General features: G+C 37.9%; 1 pseudogene; it reads left to right on the forward strand.

Annotated features, from left to right (window-relative positions):
• Positions 1 to 1,581: 1,581 nt before the first annotated feature.
• On the forward strand, positions 1,582 to 2,596 carry LOC147631302 (accumulation of dyads protein 2 pseudogene; annotated as a pseudogene).
• Positions 2,597 to 17,080: the final 14,484 nt, after the last annotated feature.

Here is a 17,080-nt window from a genome sequence, read left to right on the forward strand (position 1 = left end):
TCACTCACCTCTTCCATTGGACATAGTGGGTTATTTTTTTCCCAATGCTAGTAGCTAAAGCGATAAAATATTATTCAAGGTATTTTCTATATTTATCATTGAAAATCAAGAACATTTTGGTCTCAAGCCATTGCTAAGCTATCGTAGCAAATCTTAAGTTAGCCTTATTTATAGTTGGTGACAAAGCTTATAAGGAAATATAATCCTTAATAGTTTTTATTTATTAGACCACAATGTTTGGATGATTTACTTTAATAATAATGAATGGCATCCATTCTTGCTATTAAAGCACATATTATAATGCTATTGAAAAATAAGCTTAGCTTCAATAATTAGTGAAGCAAACATTTAAATAACAATTTGAAAAATAAGCCTAGCCTCATTTGTAGCAAGTAATTGGAATAAAACTCAAATTATGGTCACTCAAGTCCTCATGCACCATCTTCCCTACTATAAAAATCATCTTCCTTTAGGAGCCACCTTCCCTACTATAAAAATCATCTTAACCAAGCCAATACTCTGTTTATTAGTGGATGTAGATCACAATAGATCAAGTGGCTATATAGTTACAAAAGAATCACATATTTAAGAATGCCTAAGATGTTTAACATTTTGACCTAAGAGTTGTTTTCATGCTATATGAAATTAGAACATAGCTATAGCTCATTCTTCATGAACACCATGAGAGTGCTTTAATATGTTATGGGAAAGTTTTGAAAAACTTCTCGAAGCTCCTTATTATAATATACAAATTTTGATACATTATCTTATGGAGATTAATTCTTCTCATGTGACATCATGCAAGAGGACTAAAAAAAAGAGCATCAACCAATAGTAGGCCATTAGTGTGCTCCACACTTGTTTTACTAAACTTGCATTGTTAGGTAATGATTATAAAGAGCATTGGTGTAAAATTTGTTATAACATTCAATACTCTATTGGCTAAATGCTATGAAATGAGGTGGATTGGTGCAATCCTTTTGGAGAACATGTGGGGCAAAAATTGTAGTATCACTTTAATACTTTATGAGGAATGCTATGAAATGAGGTGGAGTGGTGCAATTCTTTCGTCTCGGAGACCTTTTTCCCTTGTCTATCATAAGAATCCTTTGCCATTTACCTCCAAGAAAGATTTTAGCTATGGGAGGAAAGAATTTTCAATACTTTCTTACAAGAATCATTATTTAGCATTTGTTGTTGGTTGAAAAAAGACTCTTTTGGCTATAGGGAGAAATAAAGTGGACCTAACGACAAGAAAAGTTGTTGAGGTGCAGTGCATGAGGTTATGATAAGTTAAAAGGCATGTGAGGGGATGATACCTAAGAGTCTTTTATGGGGAGCATAGTAAGGAAGCATAGTAAGGCTATGTGTTGCCACTTTGAGGGCATTTAGGAGCTTTGGAAGCTCATCTAGGAGGGGGGCAAGGACAAAAAGAAAAGACAGAGAAAAAATGACTCTCTTTTGTGAAAACGTTAATACCAAGATATGAGAGGCCATGGGGTTGTATTTTCCAAGATAACAAGGCATATTATGGTACATTAAGTCTATATATCATAGTAGATCGATCCAACTCTTGGGCTCATACAACCTTCTTGACAATCTCCTAATCTCCTAGAGTAAGGCTTAACAATCTCCTAATCTCCTGGGGGAAGGCATGTTAGGTGAGTAAGGCTTGACATTTTGGCTAAGATTAGGGAAGAGGTGGTCATTGTCTTGCATTAATCGTGCTAGTTAGATTGATTAGTGGAGGTTGATTAGGGTTGTAAAGGCTTTGAAAGATGCCAATTGCGAATCCTAGTCCATTAGGGCTTGGGAGCTTTGCACTCACAACATTTGTGCTATCGTGTTACAATGCGGGTATATTTGGAGTGAGCACAACTGATCCGGTGAACGTGATAACGGGCCTGGCGCTATTCTATGGCGGGCTGGCGCAGATCCTCGCCGGAATGTGGGAGTTCGCCGTCGGGAACACGTTCGCGGCCACCGCATTCACGTCGTATGGGGCTTTCTGGCTCTCCTTTGCCACCATATTGATACCCAGCTTCGGCGTCGGCGCCGGCTATGGCCAAACGCCGCCATCCGTGCTCCTCCACGCGGCGGGAATCTATCTGCTCGCCTGGTCCATCTTCACCTTCTTCATGCTTCTGGCCTCCTTCAGAACAACCATCGGGCTTGTTCTGCTCTTCCTCATGCTCACCCTTACCTTCTGTTTGCTTACTGCGGCGGAGTTTGGCAGCCAGCTCGGGTCCTTCACCGGCGTCCATAGAGCCGCGGGCTTCTGCGGCATCGTCACCGCTGCCATCGCCTGGTATAACGCCCTCTCTGGCCTGCTCGATAGCCAACCTGATCCCCTCTTCACTCTCCCCGTTGGTAGAATCCGGCGCCGCTTCGTCACCGCTCCCGCGTCGTCTGCCACCTCTCCGCCACCCAAGAAGGGTGGGCGGTAATACCATAGGTTATCGTGCCACCTTATCCGAACAATAAAAAACGCACATACCTTCCATTTGTATCCTCTTATACATATTTATTATTTTATTTGAAATTATAACACGAACTACATAATAACCAAATGTCATTGCCCAATGGCACTTTGTAATCAGAGGAATAAGCAACCAACTCTCACTTTTAAATAAATTTCATATGCAGGAAAACTTATGATTACTACCCTTAATGTCTTTCTTTGTTGAGATAGCTAGCCGATTCCAACGGCTCTCTCTCTCTCTCTCTCTCTCTCTCTCTCTCTCTCTCTCTCTCTCTCTCTCTCTCTCTGGGCCCTTATAAAGGCCATGATCCACTCGAGTTCAAGTCCCACCGTTGGTCGTATATGCCCCCGTGCTGCATTCTACCGATGTTAATACCCCTCTCTCTCTCTCTCTCTCTCTCTCTCTCTCTCTCTCTCTCTCTCTCATGCCCTACTGAAAGTGCTAGCAGTTGGACAACGATCATCTTTTCTCAGCCCTTGAACCTCCCACAGAAATACTTTGTCAAAGTCCCTATCAGATCTCTCAAAAACATGTGTGATAACCTCTTCAGCTGACCTTTTCTAAAGGAGACTACATATACCTGCATGGAAGACTGCCCAACATCCACAAAAACTAGATCCCATATGCGAGGGTTATGGTCGTGACCTTATGCATCAAGCTAAGTGGGTGAAACACTATGTGACATTAAGCGAATGTAGACATCATTTCAATTTCCTTGATTAGAGAAAAACCTTAATTTCAATTTCTTTTCTTTCTAATGTTTCCTCTCAAAGGTAACCAAAAAAAAGCAATCAATTAATTAATCGAATTTTCTTTTTCACTCGTTGTAGACCCCTAATGTGATTTTTATTTATTACTCGGAGTTCTCATTATGTGATGATAATTTCTATATAAGGCAACACTATATTGGCTTTCACTACTTCATCTAGCAAATTCTTTAATGTTTCAACCAATTTAACAATATTAAAAAATACTAAGGACTTTGAAAATTTTGAACAAGTATTATTAAAAATGTCATTTAAATAATCCATGTACTTTTAGATTTATTAGATTTATTAATGTTGAAGCATTGTTTATCCTCCCAAATTTGTAACACAGAAATCAAAGAATAGAAGGATTTGAGAGGGACAAAGACATACTTATGAAAAAAAGATTTTAGATTTTTGTAAGGAGACTTTAATCCTAAAACTGAGCAAATGGGGAAGTCATAGACTTTGTTCATATATATACTTACTAAATGCTAGAGATAGTGGAATGGACCATTTCTAAGTTACGGTCGACCGAGTGTGAACACTATCCATTTGTAGTTAATTTTGATATTAAGCAATAAACAATCATTCCCCTGGTAATAGAATAAGTTGGCCACACCCAAACTCAAGTGTGAATAAGGGCTAGTTTTATATCTATATATATAAAGACATTATTTCATAATGACTAAACACAATCCCCCTTTCCACTAAACGAGTTCTCAAGTCTTCTACTTGCTTTTTTCTCTTTGTTGTGTGTAATAGAGAGAAAGAGTTAATCCCTCTTTCCACTAAATGAGTTCTCAAGTATTCTACTTGCTTTTTGCTCTTTGTCGTGTGTGATAGAGAGAAAGAGTTGAGAGTGGAGATTAGACTCCTTAGTTCATGTTCATGTCTACGATTGGTGTGAGAGAGAATAGATAGTGAGAGGTGTGTGAGTCTTTATAGGAAGGTGAAGCAACTTCCTTTTGTGAGACAGAGAGGAAAGGTTGAAGAAGAGGAGCTAGCAACCATCGGTTGCTAGCTTAGATGGATTTAAGAGACTCGATCTTAGAAGCAAGGTAGCAACCATCGGTTAAGCTTAGATGGATTTAAGAGACCCAATCTTAGAAGCAAGGTGAGTTCCCCATGATCATTGTTGCTTATTTGTGCTCTTGTATGTGAATGTGCGGGAGTTCTAGAGAGAGCTAAAAGGGGCCATAACATTTTTGGTACCAATCTTGCTTCCTCCACTGATTTTAGAGCCTCTGTTTCCTCGTGCAAGTATCTTTTCCCTTGGCTACTTTTTTCTGAGCGGTGTTATATAGGTTAACTTTGGATATGAAAAATACATATCTAACCCTCCAAATGTGTAAATTATCGTTTACTAGTTTTTCATGCCCACTAGTTTTTCACACATGAAAATCATTTTTTATGTTTGTGAAAAACGAATTGAAATTGCACCATGATTAAAGGGGTTGTTTTGCCAAATATATAAGTCCTTATCTAAAAGAATCTTTTCCTTATCTTTAAAAATCTAAGTTTTTCACGCCCATGAAAAAAAGGCTGGTTTTCATGTCCGTAAAAAATGATTTCTTCTTATTAAGGAAAGATTTATGACCTAAATCATCATTAAACATCAAAGGGCATCAACATAGACCTCTAAAATAAAATTTAAGAGTACATAGTTTTTCATCCCATGAAAGTCCTTTCCATGCCCGTGGAAAACCAAGTAGTTTTTTGTGTCGAACTCAAGACCAGGTCCATATTTGGATCATTGGAGTATAGTGCATACTCTCTACACTGAAAAAACACAAGTGAAAGACTAGATTTTCAAGCCCATGAAAAACCATGTATTTTTTCTTCACACCCATGAAAAGCTATCTATATGGAAACCAAAAAATTGATCAAAAATTAAACTATTATGGTGTAATTTAGCCTATCTAGATAAATTAGCATGCACTTAAAATTTGGGAGAGATTGGTGATAAACTCACTCCACCTAACGTCAGTTAGTTCTACTCATTTGGAAAGCACCCAATTAAGTGCTTTGGAGAGGACTAAAAGCTATAAAAACTAGTAGCAGAAATCCATGGAGAATTCTCCAAGAATTGAGGAGAAAATGGATGAGAGGATTGCATCTTCTCCCACAAAATACAATAGTCTTTTGGACTATAAATGACTATATGGGTAACAATCGGAAGTTGAACAAGAAGCTCAATCATCTAACTATAGTCAAGTAATGAGTAGGGGATGAATGAGTGTTGAGGGTAGGATAACATTTTACTGAAACAAAACTACCCCTGATAATATTTGTGTATAAGGACATAATCTTGCTAGTACCTCTGAATAACCACATTTCACTCCTCGCATTAGGAGAGATGATGTCAATGCTCTTAGATAAGCATTCTTTCCTACTACAAAGGAAAAGAAATCAAAGAAGCTCAACTATGAATACAGATGCTTACTCGAGAAAGCAAGGCTTGGATATGTGCAATGAGCTAATGCTAAGTAGAGAAATAATGAGAGAATACAAACTCTAGAACTAAGTTTTAGCTTAAGCTTCAATAAGATGCTACCCAAGCCCAAGATCTTTCCCAAGCCTTAGAGTGGGTATGCCACCTTTAGAGATAATTTTTGGGGAAGGCTCTAGAGAGGGTTGGGAGACTCAACTACGTAACTTAACATTATAGAGCCTAATCCTAACATGATGAAAGAATTGACTGACCAACTTTACACAAAGCAAGACATTAATAACCTATTGTCTGACCCATAGTTCCTGGCACATATGCAGACAGTGTTGTGACCTAATCATGCATGAGAACTCTAGTCAAGGAAGTCTAAGAACCAATAGAACACACCCCTATTATGCCCAATTAGGGCCTACACCTCCATATGTGCCTAACCCAGAAAGGGGTAGAGGACAAAGAAGGGGGGTGCTTATTCTGATAAAACTTGGTCAAAGACACAACACAATTGGTCTTCCTATACCAACCCAATCACAGCCACCCCAACTGATCTATTAAGAATGGCCACTGAAAAATAGGAATGAGGGTGGCTAGGGAATTGGGAAAATCTCATGCACTAAGGCCAACAAAGATAAAGCCACATCATATAACAAAGTTACTGGTGATGGAGACTCAAATTAATATATAGAAACCTTTGAGGCAACTTGTGAAATATGACCCACTTATGATCTAATAAAGATTCGTTCTTTTTCCCTACCATTAGATGAGAAGGCTCATCAATGGTATAGAACCTTGAACCTTGAGAATAATGCAAATTTCACTCGGCTTAAAAACATATTCGTGCATAAAGTGGTGAGTGGCATGGACCCATAATATTAAGCAACAAGAGCATGGGTTGATGTGAGAAATTATGCCCCTTGATTGAAACTTCTAAAATCTCAGTGTAAACTTTGGAAGAGGTTGATCAATGATGACCAATTATTGTCGTGTTTTCATGAGGGAGTACAAGGCCCAAAGATGTGTGATTATTTGCTCTTAGCCAGACCAATTTCTCTAGATGTATGTTGCAAAATGGCTATAGAATTATAAGATATAACATGTTGCAAAATGGCTATAGAATTATAAGATATAACATGTTGGATATACCACAACCAGATGATACAAAGTCTCCATTAATGGTTGCACCTTCTTGGAATTCGAGTCACGATGGCTTTAGGATACGAGAAAAATAAGTAAATAACATAATTGCATATGGACAACTAAGCATGACCATACTAGAAAAACTAAAGCTAAAAGAGGTAAGAGATTTGCCTCTACCCAAGAAGAGAGCGAATCTAATATTCAATATGTATACATGATCACACAAGTACTGAGTGCCTGCATGTAGACACAATCACACGAGCATTAAGTGGCCACATGTGCGACCTAGACAAATGATTTATTGCGCTCATTGTAGTGTTTAGGGAATCATGATACCACCATGGGTAGGCTCCCTTGACTATACAACCAATAGCTTAATTGCCTCCACACAAGGCAACCTTTGGTTTTACCATCACCATATGCTCATGCTTATTGGGCCTATACGGTTTACTGGCCCTATATAACAAAAAGTATAAAACTATCCAAGGCGTATGTGTAGAGTACCCAACATATCTATATCACCACTGGTCTTACCATCACAACCACCTCCACCTAAGCTAACATATCTATATCACCACTGGTCTTATCATCACAACCACCTCCACCTAAGCTAACATATCTATATCACCACTGGTCTTACCATTACAACCATCTCCACCTAAGCTAACACCGATCAATCAAGTTTTGATCAATAGGGTCCAATTCATTACCCCAGAAGAGAGTCTTACACTCTTGCATTGGGAATTAGCTATGCTTAGGCTACCCAAGAGGGGCTAGGAAGGCCCCAAGCCTTGCCCACCAGCCCTAGAAGGGCTCAACAAACTATCGACTAGCCCAAGAGGGCTTGGCCAGGCAACCGGCTAAGACCCATGGGCCAGCCCAGCCATGCATCCTTTCCCTAGAAGGATGGTTGGTTTTTAGCCTTCGGAATTCTCCCACATGCATAGTGGATGGTCAGATTGCGCTCCAAAAAGGAAGTGCATTTTCTCGCTCTATGGCGAGCTTCGACGAAGAGAGAGAATGATTAATCAACCCTAATTCAGAGATTAATCAACCCTAATTTTTACTAATCAGAGATTAATCAACCCTAATTCCAACCATTGGGCTCAATTGATGGTTGAATCTTGCCATTAGGGACCTAGCACCATAGCTCCCTCTATCACTTTATATTGTAAAAGCCCCTTGTTTATTTATCATTATGCTTAATCCACCATGTTAATCCTCTTTTGGGATCCACCTTAAATCCTTCAATGTGGGATCCCTACCCCCTCTGCGCATCGAACTTTGGGGTGCTAGCAACAACGGAAGTAGCAACCTTATGCACAGGGTAGAGCTTCCCACTCGGGGCCTCGCCCACGAATGTCTGGACAAGAGACTAATCCCTTGGTTTTTCCAAAACCGAACCCAAAAAAAACTTCCCTCGCCTAGAAAGCATAGGCGATTCCTCCAGGAAAAATCTTCTAGCGTAGTCAAGGGCCTTAACTGACTTTTGTATTCCGACCGAACCCATGGGTCACATGGCCAAATCAAAGGAGGAACTTGCACTTGGTTCATAGAAACCAATGCTTTTTCCCCCATCAAAGATGCATATCCGTTGATTCTTTTTCCATAGAACAAGGATTATCCTATGACTTACTTCAACTGTCGTAACTTGAACAGAATTGAATTTTAATTATAGGGATCCATCAGTCCAGCCTAAACCCATCCAATCCCATGGGTTAGCCAACCGCCCAACCACTGTATTGATAGGATCCATTGGAACATAGGTAAGAGAGAAGGGGATAGGGGATAGGGAAGAAGAGAAGGGGATGGGGATGGGGAAGGAGAGATGGAAGGAGTTAATATTGAAGGGGATGATGAAGCTCATGAAGGAGGGAGTGAAGAAGGTAATGAACAAGTAAGAAATTTCTCTCTCGAGATTGAGCTTATTTATTCTATCATATGATTGACCAATGTGCATTTAGGGTCATTGATTAAAATGTTAGCTTGTGTGGTAGGATCAATGAGTTTGAGTATGTTCCCAACACGTTTGGAGATAAGCTTTTTTAGATTAGGAAACTTGGGGAATTAGACCTTACTACTCTTGTTGTGGAATTTGATGAAGAAGATAAGAAATGGATCGAAGTTGAGTTAAGCAAGATAGTTGATGCAAGAGGAAAAAAGGGTTGGCACAAGATTCTAATTCAAATACTCACACAACTTGTTTTCAAGGTAATTTTCTACTCGTAACTTACATTTCTAAAAATGTTAGATTAAATATTTGTCTTCCATTTACAAAGTGAAAACATAAACTTACGTTAATTGTTCTTGTTTTATTATATTATGTTTTCTTTGAAAGGATGAAATGGAACAAAAAGTGGATGAAAAGACAAAGGGCATGGATGATGAGGCTAGACAAAAGGTCATAAGAGAGGTGGAGGTGTTGTATAGAGGAAAAGCATGGAAGTATGCGAGGCTTGTAGATCCTCGCAAATGGTGAGTGTTACTGGCATGCCGTCTTTTCTTTGCCTTGGTATGAGCCAAGCAAACACATTGCCACAGAGGAGAAATTGAACTTTATTGTTGCTTCCTGCATTAAAGATGAAGACAAATCCTTTCTTGTGGGGATGCTTGGCAATTCCCAATCTCTTATACGCACCTTGGAGTACTTACCTAATGACAAGAGGAAGATACGAGATTGGTTACACATGTTTGTTTATTGGCTTCAAATTTTCGAATTGGGGGTATCTTTGCTGCATGACATACGTAATGCAGATAGAGCGAGGCTTCCTAATAACAACAATGTGTACACAGAGTATGTCATGACCAATCGAAAGAAAGTACTTTAAAAGGGCTTTCAAGAATCATCAAGGAAGCATTGGATTCAACAATGACATCGAGCACCAGCCCAGTCTTCGCAAGCCCACACAACATGTTATTTACATGTGAATTGCTTCCTATATACTTCTTGACCTCTTCAGTTAATGACACCTATTGAAATCAGCTTATGTAATAAGCAGGTGGCTTCTTAAGCTTGTGAGTGTGGGTTCACTTGAGAGCATACCTTCTCCAGCAACTATATGGGCTTGCAATGATACACCATTATATATGTATGAAGACTTGCAATTGGGAAGAGTAAGTGTGTATTCTTTGAGTTCTTGTAATACCATAGTCAACAACTATAACTTATTCTTATTCCTGTTACACCTATACACAGGCTATTTCTAGTATTGAGAGAGATCATTGTCCATGGTGATTGGACATGGAAAAAATATAGCACCAGATGAAGAGATGGATCTATATCAACAACATAAGTCTGTATTACTTCTACGAGCACAGCCTAAGATTATAGATGAGGTAAGTGAGAATCGTTTGCCTTTCATGTGTTATAATATAATTACATGATGTAACATGTGTTTTGCATGTGTGTTATATGTTTTAAATACTCCCATTACATTCCATGCCCAATCTACTACATCGGCAGCCACATTACTCACGCCACCTGTGAACCTAGGAAGACAACTTGTAGAACAGGCCTTGCAGGCAAGCAAGAGGCAAGTAACACAAGCAGGGAGTAGTAGCATTAGTGGAGAGGAAACTAAGAACATTGGAGATCCACCAATAGACATTTTGAAACCAAAAGGTGAGTTGACTCTCCATACATATCACAATGAAGATCCCTACTTGACCTAGCCATGCTAATATTTAAAATTGTGATAGGAATTATAGTGCTCATAACAAATATATATTTTGAATACCATGCATTCAAGAAGACACTCAAAATGTATAAACAAAGACATGTAGAAAACAAGAAAAAATTACTCAATTCGCATTGCTAATTGAACACTAGCTATCATGTAAGTTCCTCTCCCATTATCCATGTGAAGCTCCTGTCTCCAGCTAACATGTAAGTTCCTCAGTAATATGTTTTTGAATTAATTCTTCCTCTATCTATGTGAAGTCTGTCTCTAATTTATTTCAAAAAACCTATGTAAATCGATCAATCTTTGTTTTTTTGAAGTCCTTGTGTGTGATTTAAATTTCGTGTGATTAGGTCTCTAGTTTGATTATAATTTAGTAGTGATCTATTGAAGCTGATCAATCTCTCTAGATTGAATCACATCAAAAAAGATAGGCTTGTAAGCTCACAAAATATTTATAATGAAAAACAAGTCAGAGAGTAAGCAACTTTAAGAAGCCCCCTCCTCAACGTCCATGGGGTGATCAAAAGCATAATAATTCCCATCCACCATGAATGGGATATTTTCTTGCATGCATCACAGTCTCGTGTTTGTAAACATGGAGTTTTATTTATGTGTCAAGAATATCATAATTGTTTGGTCACAATGTAAGCATGCAAATAGTATCATGGTCTTATGTGAAGCACCATGTGTACTTTGATATGGAATGGAAGGATTCTCATGTTCTTGACGAAGGGGTTTAATCTTGTGCATACTCATTAAAATACTCCTCAACTTGATTGCTACAACAACAACATCTTATCAATATCAAAATCATCATGATCTTACAAGAAATTATACCAAGGTTGGATATGAATGGTTACTATGGTTGTGTGTTACCCCCCAGACCCATTTTCCATCCAAAAACTCCAAGCTGTTCCACAAACTCTCTCCCTGTGAGAACCTCAGTTGTTTTATAGATGATATTCTTCAATAGATTCAACTTCTATAACAACACGGGTAGCTTCTAATGCTAGTAAATACACAATTACAGTTCGAAGTTTGTCCTCCTTGGTCCCCTTTCCCTTGAGAACAGTCACAAGTGCATTTCGATCAACACTCCCTCGCCCAAGCATATCATCCTCTAGGTTATAGTACCCATCTAAAGACCTTACCTTGATTTCCCCTAAGAGGGCAGTTGGAAATGTTTGTGTGCTTGTCTATCATCTTGTTCCTCTTAGCCAACTCTGGGAGAGAATTTACATCACTTCATGGTCGACACCTATCGTGCCTACCATTTATCCACAAGCTTGGTTCCATGGCTTACATGGCCATGGCGTTCAATTGCGTTGAGCGCAATTGAATGCCATAGCCATATAAGCCATGGAACTAAGCTTGGACATTGGGTTTGGACATGATAGCCAGCATGAGAAGGAGCTTTGTTTACCATATTGTGAGTCGACAAGCTTCGTAGCTATGAACATAGTAGAGTCGAGGAGCTTTGTTTACCATATTGTGAGTCGACGAGTTTTGTCCACCACAAGCTTGGTTCCATGACTTATCTAGCCATGGCGTTCAATTGCACGCACATGATTGAATGCCATGGAACAAAAATGTAAACTTGGGTGCACATATTAAACTCGGGCTGTATGTATATCGATAAATATACATAAATATATATATACACATATATTTATTCATGTAAATATATATATGTACTTATTTCTTGTTAAATAAAAAATATTTGAATAAGTCATAATCAAATATTTTTTAAATTTAAAGATTAGATTACTATTCTCATAGAATAGAATTTTTCATCATTATTGATAAATATTAGTTTTGAATTAAAATAGCAAAACTTATTTTGATATTTTTTTTAAAAGTGAATGTAAAATAGTAAACAAATCATTAATCTATTAATTTTGCAGGTCTACAAAGGTTTTCTTGGGAAATTTTGGAGAAACTTCTATTGAAGTTCCTTTCATGGATGGAAGGGCTGTGGCTTCACATAAAATGCTGCAATAAAAGCTTAATTGCAATCACGATGTGGTGTTAGAGGCATTGATTGAAATGGATGGAGTTTATCAAGTTCTTTGTCCAACCCCTATCTATAAAGGGATTGATAGTAAGAAACATTTCATACTTGAATGTAGTTTATCTTCCTACTTTTTAGCAAGAGTAGATCAAAGCAACCCAAAGTCTTCTAGGTCACACTGCAACACCAATGTAACATAACAAAGTGGGGGTTTCAACTCTCCAATATTAGTAGTACTCCCTTTTTCTTTCTATAATAAAATGAAACTTTTGACTTTTTGTGCCTTAGAAATTTTAATAGACTGATATTCTTTCACGGAGTAATTGATGAGGAAGTCAGACAAGAAGGATCATGCGATGAAAACAGTGTCTTGGATATTGAAGTAGAGACTATATTTCAAGAACCAGTGTTAGCATTCCAAATAATTTGGACTCTTCCTCGTACTGATCTCCTCAAAAGTTGGTGGAAGAATGTGAATACAAGGTTAAAGTGACTGATCTACCCAAGCTTTGTGTTGGGAATTCTATTTATGAATTGATAAAAATGGAAAAGGGATGGAGGGCATGGAACATAAGTACGATGTAAATGCATGGACAAAACCACAAACAGAAACCAGATCTAACAAAACCTTTAATCTAAGAAAAAGCTTTTGTGGTGGAACCTATCAGTGTATGAATGAAAGATGTTTGTTCCTTGCCCGTTCAAAGGTTCCAAATAGACTTTATTGGAAAGGGCAATTATTGAAGTCTCCTCCAAAGGGCTCTTTGGCAATGGGTAGTTTTGGGAACTTAGAGTGATTCTTTTGTAAGCATGTTCCTATGTGTGTGGGGATATGCTCAATGTGTGTATACTACTTTATGCCCACAAAGACTCTTCCCACAGCAAATTGTTCATACAGCGGGAGATGCATACACATGAGGTACCAAAGAGGATGTGTAGAGTAGCTTTGAGAAACACAAAAGACCTTGTTGATCGAGTAGTTAGCATGGACCACAATGCAGGTCCGAGAAAGATTCAGATGATTATTGTTAGGGAATTAATTTTGAAAGCATTTCCAGATGAAGATAGAAATGTGGGAGAACACATGTCTGAGAAAGAGTTTTTTGAGATGGCACAAGAGTTCCAAGGATTGTTGAAGCTTACCACATAAGTGATTCCTAGTACTTTTATGTATTGTAGTTGGAAATTTAGTAAGTGATTCCTAGTACTTTTATGTATTGTAGTTGGAAATTTAGTAAGTGATTCCTCGTACTTTTATGTATTGTAGTTGGAAATTTCAAAACACTGTGTTTATGGATATATTTGTTGTGCAGGCTAAAGCAAATGGTCATGCATAGTCAAAAGACTTATCGATCATGAGGTGAAGGGATAGAAGCAATCTTCGAACTGAAGAGAAAAAGTCATTTTGCATTCTTCCACTACAGTTGTTTCCCCTTACAAGCTCAAAATTCGGATGAGAGATGTTTTATATTTAAGATGTCAACAATAGGACCAGGCTCAAGGATGGACATTGTGGATTAAATGGATGCTGATAGTGATGGTGATTTGCGACACTCTTGGTTTTTCTTTAATCATGTTCATAGAATTGAGGGATGGCATGATGGCCGCACATGTGTATGACCCCTTGTGAGTAGTTTCATTTTTAGCAGCCTTCACCGATTAATAGTTTCCTCACACACTTCTCTCATATTTGAATTTTGTTTTTAGTGTCCAAATAGTTCCCTTGGACACTTCTCTCATATTTTAATTTTATTTTCAGTATCCAAGAGTTGTTAATAATTGCCACATGTGAGTTCAAGGAAGAAGATAAAGAGGCACAGGTCTTATTCTGGGAGAATCTAAATTTGGTTATGGATTGAGCAACGAGGGAAGCTAACAATTTTTTGTGGATTTATGGGCTGATTAGGCAGGAGCCAATTGGAATGCTATTCGTAGGGTTTATAACAATAGCGAAAAGATGGGTTGGAAAACAACGCTCCTGCCTTTTTCATTGGAGAGATAGGCTTAATGTTCATACCAATAAATAAAATTTCTCATAGTATAGAGAGGTGTACATTGCAATGTGTGAAAAATGGAGGACATTCCAGACAAAAGATGATGCTCTTGTACAGTTTAGAAAAATTTGTGCTTGGTGGGCAATAGGTAAAGCTGCAGATAAGAGCATTGCAAAACTTGATAGCTGGCTTAGTTGGTGGCATTTTAGAGTAGTACACTAGGGACACTTTCTTGTACATGTGCATAAAAGCTCTTTGTTGTTTGTAAGATATATGTTTTCTTCTTAAAATGAGATCATGTCAAGACCTAAGAATCATGTGTGTGTGCACGGTGGGGATCCCAAAATCAATGCATTGGTGCCCAACCAAGACTAATCTATCGGAATCAAAACATGGGAGTTGGCTAGTAGGAGAGGGTTATAAGCACAAAATTAGCCTCTATGATGCTTGTGTCACAAATATGATAAATGCAATCTTTCAATGCACTCGACAACATACATTAGTAGTGCACCTAATCTTCAAATACTAATAGATAGAACTTTGTCAAAGCAAAAGACCAGCCCATCTCCTAGAGCCACTTCATGAATAGTTGGTGATGTAGTGACGGGAACTCCAATGTTTACAGATAGGATAAAATTCAAGGGGGATAAGAAGACTATTCGAGCAAAGAGACCTCTTCACCAAGGAGAAGAGGAAAATGCTGCTAATTATAGTCATAGACCATAATTTATCTCTGTGATAGTAAACCGGGTAGACTATGTAAGGGCAAATGATGCAACAATAGACTTGGAGCATGATACATACAAACAACTAGTAGAAATGGAAAAAGAAATTCATGATACAAGTGGGCTATTAGGAGAGTTCCAAAGACAAGCAAGGTAAATCGCTCCTTGTTTTTCAAGTGACTGTCAGTTGTCACACGGACAAAAGACAAGATGTGCTATTTTTGCAATATTGATGTGAGACATACATGGAAGATTCAAATACTAGTTTTACATCCACCCCCTAGTGTTCCTGATGATGAATGGCCCATTGCAAAGGGAACCTCCTTGAAAATTGGGGAAGCACAAAAGCTTATTTGTGCAAGTTTTGATATTGGTATTTCACTTGAGGATCTCCCAACATCCACAACTTCACACGGTGACAGTGACCTTCTTGGGGAAAAAAGTCATAAGTTTTCCTATAGAAGAGGTATATCTAAAACTACATTTGAACAGATTCAGCAAGCATTGGACATGAAAGCAGAGATTGTTGGTGGAGTCAAATACAAGGTTGGTGTTAAATAAATGTTCAATGTGAAAGCAAAGGATGTTGATGAGCAAGGGATGCCACCATTTGAAGTGATAATATAGAAGCAACCCTCTTGTTCATATGTGGTGCATTTATGGAAAGGGTAAACAACAAGAAGACATATCTTGCTTGCAAGCATATATATTTTGTGTTTTTGATGGTGCTTGGGCAAGATGTGAATAACAGTATGCACATCCATCAAGAAAAAATAGTTCAACATGTTTTGAAGGACATGCTCACAAAAGCTGTAAGGAGCTACTCTTCCACTTCACGTTAGGCCAGAGTTCCTTTGCCTCCTTTTATGTTGTACTCCTTTTTGGTAGACCAGGAATACCTAGTATAGCACTATTTTGTGATGGTAGATATACCAGCATAGGCATCTCTGTGTGGTAGAAATTTCAACTTTTTGAAGTTATCATGAAATGCCATGTGTCTCAGATTCTCCTAAAAATTAGCACTATAATGTTACTTGTTCTTGCCTTAGTATTACCACTGGTATATTTTTAATGTTGTATTATTTGTGAATTTCTTCTAAATTCATGATCAACTTGTTATCTGATGTTAGTAAATATAGGTAGTTTAGTATTCCTTTATGATTAATTACTACATTTATACATATTCATACATCTTTTGGTTCTCTTGCTCGCTCACAGACTGGTAAATTATCAATAACCCAATTGACTTGCTAACTTGTGCTCACTCCACAGACACACCCTTGCAGACCCTACTAAACCATCTATAAAAAAAAATCATTTTTTTGTAATATTAGGAATAAGAACTACATTTACCAGGCACTTCTTTTTGCATCCTACATAGACAATGACACTTTACCAGCATGCATAATGGGGCATGTAGTATCATCACCTGTTTTCACATTTTCCATTTTTTAAATATCTCTAAACCACTCACTATGCTTGGTCATGTGGTTAGAGGTGCCAAAATCCAGATACCAAATATTTCTCGATTCTAACACATCTCGTGTCATGAAACTAAACGTGTGCTACATTGCTAACTTCTATCATTACTCTCTTATTTACGTGATGATGCAGAGTTGCCTTGTTACAACTTTTCCCTTTTGATATTATTCTACTTTTTATAGCATTCCTTCACAATGTATCTTAGTTTACTGACAGTAATAGTACTCCATGCTATTTGTGTTTTGATTTCTGGACAAGCTGCCAGACATCTTTACCTCAACCATATGTGAACCAATCATATAAACATATATCCACCAACACTTATAACACTTAGATTCTCTATATAGACTATCTTGTAACCAAGTTTATG

The sequence above is a fragment of the Cibotium barometz genome, chromosome 15 (genome assembly GCF_041138505.1).
Source record: "Cibotium barometz isolate CiBa-2024 chromosome 15, ASM4113850v1, whole genome shotgun sequence".
Classification (NCBI taxonomy): Eukaryota; Viridiplantae; Streptophyta; class Polypodiopsida; order Cyatheales; family Cibotiaceae; genus Cibotium; species Cibotium barometz.